Source organism: Pongo abelii, chromosome 19 (genome assembly GCF_028885655.2).
Source record: "Pongo abelii isolate AG06213 chromosome 19, NHGRI_mPonAbe1-v2.0_pri, whole genome shotgun sequence".
Classification (NCBI taxonomy): Eukaryota; Metazoa; Chordata; class Mammalia; order Primates; family Hominidae; genus Pongo; species Pongo abelii.
In genome coordinates this window covers 42,184,435-42,194,091 of record NC_072004.2, presented here as the reverse complement: position 1 = coordinate 42,194,091, position 9,657 = coordinate 42,184,435, and positions in this window count along the sequence as shown.

Here is a 9,657-nt window from a genome sequence, read left to right as displayed (position 1 = left end):
TCTCAAAAAATAAAAAAAAAAAAAGAAAGAAAGAAAGATCAACAGGAGAAATGCTGGCTCTGCCTTGAGGAGTGGAAAGGGAAGGTCTAGCACTGAGAGAGAGAGAAGAGGAACTCAATTTTTCTTTTCTTCATTCTCCCGTGCTCCAGCCCCTAGACAATTCCATGAGAGTAACAGTGGCTGCAGGGTCCACAGACTCCCAAAACTTTGAGGAATGGAAATCTTTCCCCCTCTGATCAAGAGTTGTGGGCCAGGGGCAGTGGATCATGCCCGTAATCCCAGTACTGTGGGAGGCCAAGGTGGATCACTTGTGGCCAGAAGCATAAGAGCAGCCTGGACAACAGACTGAGACTGTATATATGTGTGTGTGTGTGTGTGTGTGTGTGTGTGTGTGTGTGTGTGTATATATGTATGTATATACATTCATATACCCACATACGTGTGTGTGTGTTTATTTTTCAAATGAGTTGTGGTCCCAAGAAGGAGAACCCCCATAGCTTTCTTTTCTCTGTGTCCTCCTGCCACCTGGCCCTGAACACGGACAAAATCATAGGAAGTGTGCAGTAGAGCAGGATAACTAAAGAAGAAATGGCTGGGTGCAGTGGCTTATGCCTGTAATCCCGGCACTTTGGGAGGCTGAGGTGGGCAGATTACGATGTCAGGAGTTTGAGACCAGCCTGGTCAACATGGCGAAACCCCATCTCTACTAAAAATACAAAAAATTAGCTGGGCGTGGTGGTGGGTGCCTGTAATCCCAGCTACTCGGGAGGCTGAGGCAGGAAAATCGCTTGAACCTGGGAGGCAGAGGTTGCAGTAAGCCGAGATTGTACCATTGCACTCTAGCCTGGGTGACAGTGCATGACTCTGTCTCAAAAAAAAAAAAAAAAAAGAAAAGAAAAAGAAGAAATGACACTCATTTTACACAATCTCTTCCAGAAAATAGAACAAGAGAAAACACTCCCCAGTTCATTTTATGAGACCAACATTACCCTGAGACCAAAACTAAACAAAGGTATTTTAAGGAAAAAAACTACAGATCAATATCTCTCATGAAAATAGATGTAAAAATCTTCAACAAAATATTAGCTGGCCAGGCGCAGTGGCTCATGCCTGTAATCCCAGCACTTTGGGAGGCTGAAGTGAGTGGATCACTTGGGGTCAGGAGTTTGAGACCGCCCAGGCAGGAGTACAGCGGTGTGATCATGGCTCACAGTAACTTCAAACTCCTGGGCTTAAGCAATTCCCCCACCTCAGCCTCCTGAGTAGCTGAAACTACAGGCACTACCATGCCCAGCTAATTAAAAAAAAAATTTTTTTTAGAGACAGGTTCTTACTACGTTGCTCAGGTTGGTCTTGAACTCCTGGCTTCAAGTAATACCTCTTGCCTTAGCCTCTGAAAGTGTTGGGATTACAGGTCTGAGTGACCCAGCTGGGCCTAAGAGTATTATTTTTCAAATTGTGAGTGAATTTTGAATTTTTGTCACATAGTTTTTCTCTATCAATCAATATCATCATTTGCTTTTTTTTTTTTCCTTTTGAGACAGAGTCTCGCTCTGTCACCGAGGCCAGAGTGCAGCGGCGCAGTCTCGGCTCACTGCAACTTCTGCCTCCTGGGTTCAAGTGATTCTCCTGCCTCAGCCTCCTAAGTGTCTGGGACTACAGGCATGAGCCACCATGGCCGGCTAACTTTTGTATTTTTAGTAGAGATAGGGTTTCGCCATGTTGGCTAGGCTGGTCTAGAACTCCTGATCTCAGGTGATCTGCCCGCCTCGGCCTCCCAAATTGCTGGGATTACAGGCGTGAGCCACTGTGCCCGACCTGATCATTTGCTTTTAATTCTTTAGGCTGTTAATATGGTGAATTACTGTGATTGATTTTTGAATATTGAACCAGCCCTGTATTGCCAGGATAAATCTCACCTGATTATAGCATTTTTAAAATACATATTCCTGAGTTCAATTGGCTAGTGTTTTGTTTTTGTTTGTTTTTTCTTTTCTTTTTTTTCTTTTTTTTGACATGGAATCTCACTGTCGCCTGGGCTGAAGTGCGGTGATGCAATCTTGGCTCACTGCAACCTCCACCTCCTGGGTTCAAGCTATTCTTCCTCAGCCTCCCGAGAAGCTGTGATTACAGGCATGCAATCCTGTCTCTTTAAAAAAAAAAAAAAGACCAGGTGCAGTTGCTCATGCCTGTAATGCCAGCACTCCGGGAGGCTGAGGCTGGAGTATTACTTGAGGCCAGGAGTTCAAGACCAACCTGGGCAACATGGCAAAATCTCATCTCTACTAAAAATACAAAAATTAGCTGGGCGTGGTGGCACATGTTTGTAATCCCAGCTGCTCGGGAGGCTGAGGCATGAGAATTGCTTGAGCCCGGGAGGTGGAGGCTGATGTGAGCCAAGATCACACCCACTGTATGCCAGTCTGGGCGACAGAGGGAGACCCTGTCTAAAAAAAAAAAAAAAAGTGTGATACAGGTGAAATGACAGAATAACAGACAACTAGGTCAATGGGACAGAATAGAAAGTACAGTAATAGACCCATGCAAATATGGCAAACTGATTTTTGACCAAAGTGCAAAGGCAACTGAATGGAGAAAGGATTCCTAGAACCACCACTGAAGTCAGGACACAGAATGACTGTATCACTCCAAAGGACTCCCTGGAGCTATCCGTGTGTAGTCACTCCTCCTCTCACCCCTAATGTTTGGTACCCACTACCATCGCTATAGTTTCATCTTTTAGGGAATGTCACAAAACTGGAATAATACAGTGTGTAACTTTTTGAGACAGGCTTTGTCCATCCCTAATGCCTTTGAGATTTGTTCTGTGTATCAATAGTCCATTCCTTTTTATTGCTGAGCAGTAAATATTCCAATATATTAATGTGGTTTGTTTACTCGGTCACCCATTGAAAGACATTAGGACTGTTTCCAGTGTAGATCAACTATGAATAAAGCTGCTATATTGGGAAAAAAAAAAAAAAGCTGCTATATTGGGAGGCCAATGCAGGTGGATCATGAGGTCAGGAATTCGAGACCAACCTGGCCAATATGGTGAAACCCCGTCTCTACTAAAAATACAAAAATTAGCTGGGCGTGGCGGTGCATGCCTGTAGTCCCAGCTGCTTGGGAGGCTGAGTCAGGAGAATTGCTTGAACCTGGGAGGTGGAGGTTTTAGTGACCCGAGATCGCGCCACTGCACTCCAGCCTGGGTGACAGAGCAAGACTCCGTCTCAAAAAAAAAAAAAAAAAAAAAAAAAAAAAAAGTCGCTATTATGTGGGCATATTCATCTCTCTTGGATAAATACCCTGGAGAGAGTTTTCTAGGTCATACGTAATTGCGTGCTTAACTTTAGAAAGAAGTGTAAAAATGTTTTCCAGGATGGTTATTTTGCATTCCCACCATCAGTGGACAAGAGTTCTAATTGTTCTGCACCCCCTCAGTACTTCGGATTGTTAATATTTTTTTATATTGCCCATTCTAATATGTGGATAGTGGCACCTCATGATGGTTTTAATTTGCATTTTCCTATTGTCTAATGATGTGGAACATATATTCATGTGCTTATTTGCCATCTTTATTTCCTCTCTGGTGCAGTGTCTGTTCATGATTTTTTTTTTAAGTGCGTTGTTGGTTTTCTTATTGTTGAGTTTGAAGAGTTCTTTATATATTCCGAATACAAGTCTTTTGTTGAGTATGTGATTTGCAACTATTTTCTTTCTGTCTGTAGCTGGTTTTTTCATTTTCTTAACATTGTCTTTTATAGAACAAAAGTTTTTATTTATGATGAAGTCCAGTTTATCAATCGTTTTCTTTTGTAACTCATGGTTTTGGTGTCCAGCCTAAGAACTCTTTGCCTAAACTGAGGTCATGAAGATTTGCTCCTACTTTTCTCTAAAAGTTTTATCATTTTACATTTCTTTTAGATATATGATCCATTTTGAGCTAATTTTTGTATAAGTTGTAATGTTTAGGTTGAAGTTCTCTTTTTGTATATGAATGTCCACTATTCAGACACCATTGTTGGCTCTAGGAATCTATACATGTGTTAAAACTCATAAAGCTGTACATCAATGAAAGAGCCAATTTTACTTTATGTTACTTTATTATTATTAATTTTTTTTTTTTTTGAGAGGGAGTCTCGTTCTATCACCCAGGCTGGAGTGTAGTGGCGCGATCTCAGCTCACTGCAACATTCGCATCCCTGGTTCAAGCGATTCTCCTGCCTCAGCCTCCCAAGTAGCTGGGACTACAGGCGTGCGCCACCATGCCTGGCTAATTTTTGTATTTTTTGTAGAGGCGGGGTTTCACCATGTTGGCCAGGCTGCCCTCGAACTCCTGACCACAGGTGATCCATCCACCTTGGCATCCCAAATTGTTGGGATTACAGGCGAGCCACCACACCCGGCCAACTTTGTTACTTAAAAAAAAAAATTTTTTTTTTTTTTGAGACAGGCTCTCACTGTATCAGCAAGGCTGGAATGCAGTGGCCCAGTCATAGCTCACTGTAACCCTGAACTCCTGAGCTCAAATGATCATCCCACCTCAGCCTACCTAGTTGCTAGGACTACAGGCATGCACCACTATACCTGGGTAATTTTTATTTTTATTTATTTTTGTTGAGACAGGATCTCACTATGTTGCCCAGGCTGGCCTCAAACTCCTGGCCTCAAGTGATCCTCCTGCTTCACCCTCCCAAAGTGTTGGGATTTACAGTCGTGGGCCACAGCAGTCAGCCAAAAAGTCATTAAAAAAAGAAAAAGTTATTTTTAAAGTGCTTAGAACAGAACCTGAAAAGCAATAAGTTTTCAACAAGTGTTTGTTACTTAAATTCCTGGCTTTCCTAGGCAAGCCACCCTCCTATTGTAAAATAAGCACCCATGGGTGGCTACTGACAGATCAGGAGAGTCTTTGGGTTTTGTGCCTGGTGTGGGATCACATTCTAAGTCATGTCCCCAGATGCTACTGTTCAAGCAGAAGAGAAGCAACGGGGAGATTTGGACTGTCCTGCACAGTTCCCAGTTAGAGGGCGGGGTGGAAAGGCAGACAGTGGCGGATGGGTCCAGGTGAACCTGCAGGCACCTCTGCGGGGAGGCATCCCATAGTTGCTCAGAGCCCCACTCCACAATCAGACAAAACCTGGTTCAAACCCTGCCTCAATTGTTCAACCAGTCTCTGTGGCCTGAAGAAATTATTACATCTCTGAATTTTGGTTTTGTCATCTGTGAAAAATAGGTCTTTAAAGTGCCGTAAAGGGTTAGGAGGATTGAATGAAATAATGCCTGTCAGAAGCTCAGGACTGTTGCCAGATCATTGTTAGCACCCAATAACATGCCACATTTTCTTGCTATTGCTTGCAGTAAAGAGACTGGCAGGATGCACCCTCACAGTGAACAGTGAGTTCTCAAAATTTGTTGTGGGTTTCAGGTCCTAACATTGTATTCTAAAAACATTCAAAGTTACAGCAAATTAAAAGTGGCTGTTCAGCAAGTGGTGCTGATGAGAATTAGGATGCTTTTTCTTTCTTTTGGCTTAGCTATAGTTTCTGTTTTTCTACAGCAGACATATATTACTGCGATAATTAGAAATAAATATGGAGGAGAGGATCAGGAAAAAAAAGTTCAGCAGGACCAGGGCAGAGCCCTGTGGTGCAAAGCCACCACTTCCCACTTTCAGCCATGGACTGCCTTTAGAAACAGCCTCTCATCTAATCAGAAATTCTTGGCCAGGCATGGTGGCTTACGCCTGTAATCCCAGCACTTTGGGAGGCTGAGGTGAGCAGATCACTTGAGTCAGGAGTTCGAGACCAGCTTGGCCAACATGGTGAAACCCCATCTCTACTAAAAAGACAAAAATTAGTTGGGCATGGTGGCGGGCGCCTGTAATTCCAGCTACTCAGGAGCCTAAGGCAGGAGAATCGCTGGAACCCGGGAGGCAGAGGTTGCAGTGAGCCAATATCAGGCCGCTGCACTCCAGCCTAGGTGACGGAGCAAGACTCTGCCTCAAACAAACAAACAACAACAACAACAAAAATTCTTCCAGCCATTGAGCCATTTCACCCACGTATCACCCCGTGTCCACAGGATGTCAGAAGAGATTTTGCTGTGTGCTTTGCTGAAGTCCAGACATGAGGAGCTTGTGGCACCCCCATCTCTGACCAAATAATTCCATCTACGGAGAAAATCAGAGCAACCCAGACCGATCTGTTCTTAGTTGTTTCTGATCATGTCTTTCCTTGACACGTACTTACAAACCTAGGGGTGGTGGAAAGGGTATGGATTTTGGAGTCAGATGTTCTAGGCTTGAATCCCACTTGCATTTCTCAGCTGTGTGACTTTGGGAGAGTTGCCTGGCCTCTTTGAGCCTCACTGTAAAAAGAGAACAGTAAAGCTCGTGTCACAGGCTTCTTTTTGACAACTTAAACAGTGGGTAGGCTGGAGGCCGTGGCTCACGTCTGTAATCCTAGCACATTGGGAGGCCAAGGTGGGAGGGTCATTTGAGCCCAGGAGTTTGAGACCAACCTGGGCAACATAGTAGAACCTCATCTCTACTAAAAGCACAAAAAAATTAGCCGGGTGTGGTGGCGTGTGCCTGTAGTCCCAGCTACTTGGGAGGCTGAGGTGGGAGGATCACCTGAGCCCAAAAAGCTGAGGCTACAATGAGCCGAGATCACAACACTGCATTCCAGCCACTTGGGTGACCGGAGTTAGACCCTGTTTAAAAAAAAAAAAAAGCAGCAACCAGGTTTCCTCAAGGACAAGGCAGGGGCTTCCTATCTTTGTGCCCCAGTGCCTGGCACAGAAAGGTACCATCAATCCACCCCACCCCACCCTAATACATATGCCTTTTCCTTCTTGCTCACATCTTTGCCACCTGCCTCTCCCCACATTTCTCCACAATTCTCACCAACTCTCTCTCCACATATGCTTCTCCCCAGTGCTTACCTCTGCCCTCTCATTTGACCCCACCCTGCCTTCCTGGCTTAGGGTGCCAGGCCCCATCCTTCATTACCATTCCGTATCCCCAGTGTCCATGAGCTGCTGTGCAGCCTGTGGCCTGCTCCGTGGCCTTCATCAGAACAGGGAGATGGAGGGGGAGAGTGATGCAGGGGCGGCAACTCATTTACCCAGGCACTTGTTAGCAGCTTCATTAGTTCCAAGGGCTCCATAGAAAGCCGTTAGCTGTGACTCAGTCTGTGCCATCCATCAGAGAGAGGGGTGGAAAGTGACAGCAGAGAGAGAAAACAAGTGGGTCAAAAAAATGACCCACTCCCGCCTTCCTGCTACCTCCCAGGGAGAATGAGGCCAAGCCAGTTGGGTAGCAGCGATGGGCAGGGAGAGGTAGCACATACACCTCTGTCTCCCCTGTCCAGTCCCCATGCTGGAAGTCCTCACAGCAATCTGCTCTGCATCCCTCCTACTTCAGGCCAACATGGTCTACTGGACCATCACCTCCAATCACCCAGGGCTGCAGCCACACCCTCCCACTCACCCATCACTGAAACACCACGGGGAGGAGAGAAGGTGACTGGTGGGAACCCCAGAGCCACCGACTGAGGAAGAAGGGCAGCAGAATGAAGACGTTTCTTCCTGTTTCTGCCTCTTCATGCTTCCATGACAGTCTCATCCCACTGCCATCATCAAAATAATTTCCAGGTAGATTAAAGAGTTAAATGTAAAAATATATCGAACTATGGAAAAACAGGAAACAGAATCATCAGACCTCTTGTGGAAAGAGAGCTTTACGAGAGTAAAAGCCCTGGAAGAAATCACAAAGAGAAAGGTCAACAGCCTTGCCAGTACAAGCGTTAAAACAGGTGTGCATGTCATAAAAGCGTAACTGAAAGCACAGATCGGATCACCTCTCTTTGCCAGGCTAACTCTAATTTATCCTCAATTCAGCTCTCCAGGGAAGCTTACCTGACCACTTCACCTGCTTTGGGTTAGCTGCCACCCCTGAGTACTCCAGGGCATTCAACCCTGTCTCAGAGCAGAGTTGAAATCATGTTGTGATTTCTTTGTATTTCCATCCCCATGAACCATAGGCACCTTGACATTTTATTGTTTTGATAATCTCCATGGCCAGCACACAGAGATATTGAACACAAAGCAGAACTCAATAACATTTTTTTCTTTTTAGTGGCTGTTATATTTTCTGGTTGTGTGTTTTTTTTTTGAGACAGAGTCTCACTCTGTCATCCAGGCTGGAGTGCAGTGGCACCATCTCAGATCACTGCAACCTCCACCTCCTAGGTTAAAGCGATTCTCCTGCCTCAGTCTTCTGAGTAGCTGGAACTACAGGCGCCCATCACCACGCCTGGCTAATTTTTGTGTTTTTAGTAGAGACGGGTTTTCACCATTTTGGCCAGGGTGGTCTCGAACTCCTGATCTCTGGTGGTCCGCATGCCTTGGCCTCCCAAAGTGCTGGGATTATAGGCGTGAGCCACTGCACCCAGCCTCAAGCAATCCTCTTGCCTCAGCCTCCCAAACAGCTGGGATTATAGGCACACACCACTGTGCCTGGTTTCTAATTTTTTTGAGGAACTGGCATACCATTTTCCACAGCTGTTGCACCATTTCACATTCTCAGCAGCAATGCACAAGGATTCCAATTTCTTCACATCCTCGCTAATATTTCTACAATATTTTTGGTTAATTTTTAATCTTTTGCTTTAAATATATTTTTCCCAAAACTTTGTAGCTGTAGATTCAGGCTCATTCTAATTACGGAAAACATCTACCATATAAACTACTGGAAAGTCCTAACTGGCAAACCACGCAGGCAAAACCGATTTACTTTGTATTGGGAAAGGTCTACATTGATTTTATATGTGTTTCCACAAAAACCATCTGACTTCTCAATGTTAAGACAGACACAGCTGTGCCACAAATTTGCTGCTTGAATGAAATAAAATACCACCAGACCCAGTATTTCTTCCTAGTGTCCTCTTTGCTTTACTTTCCAGGGGTTTTCTCTCAGGATTGATGGATTACCTGACAGTAGTGAGATGCAAGAGGTGAGGTCTCTATAAGCAAAAACTGTTTCAAATTGTCCCTTTAGTTGGCAACCCAGGAAGTTTTTATACTTAGGTATGTTGCACCACATTAATATCTAAGATGTATAAGAAATTCGTCTTTTATAAGTGGGAGAATAACTGTGAAGAGGGATGTGAAAATAAAACTCCGAAAGAGAATGGAGGAAAAAAAAAATAGTGAAGATGGCCAGGCACGGTGGCTCACGCCTGTAATCCCAGCACTTTGGGAGGCCAAAGTGGGTGGATCATTTGAGGTCAGGAGTTCGAGACCAGCCTGGCCAACATGGTGGAACCCTGTCTTTACTAAAAAGACAAAAATTAGCTGGGTGGTAGTGGCGTATGCCTGTAATCCCAGCTACTTGGGAGGCTGAGGCAGGAGAATTGCTTGAGCCTGGGAGACGGAGATTGTGGTGAGCCGAGATTGCGCCACTACACTCCAGTCTGGGTGACAGAGACCCGTCTCAAAAAAAAAAAGTTAGTGAAGTTGACTCTTAAAAGTATACGTGCTCGGCTGGGTGAATGGCTCACATCTGTAATCCCAGCATTTTGGGAGGCTGAGGTGGGAGGCTCACTTGAGCCCCAGAGGCTGAGCCTGCAGTGAGCTATGATCAAGCCACTGCAC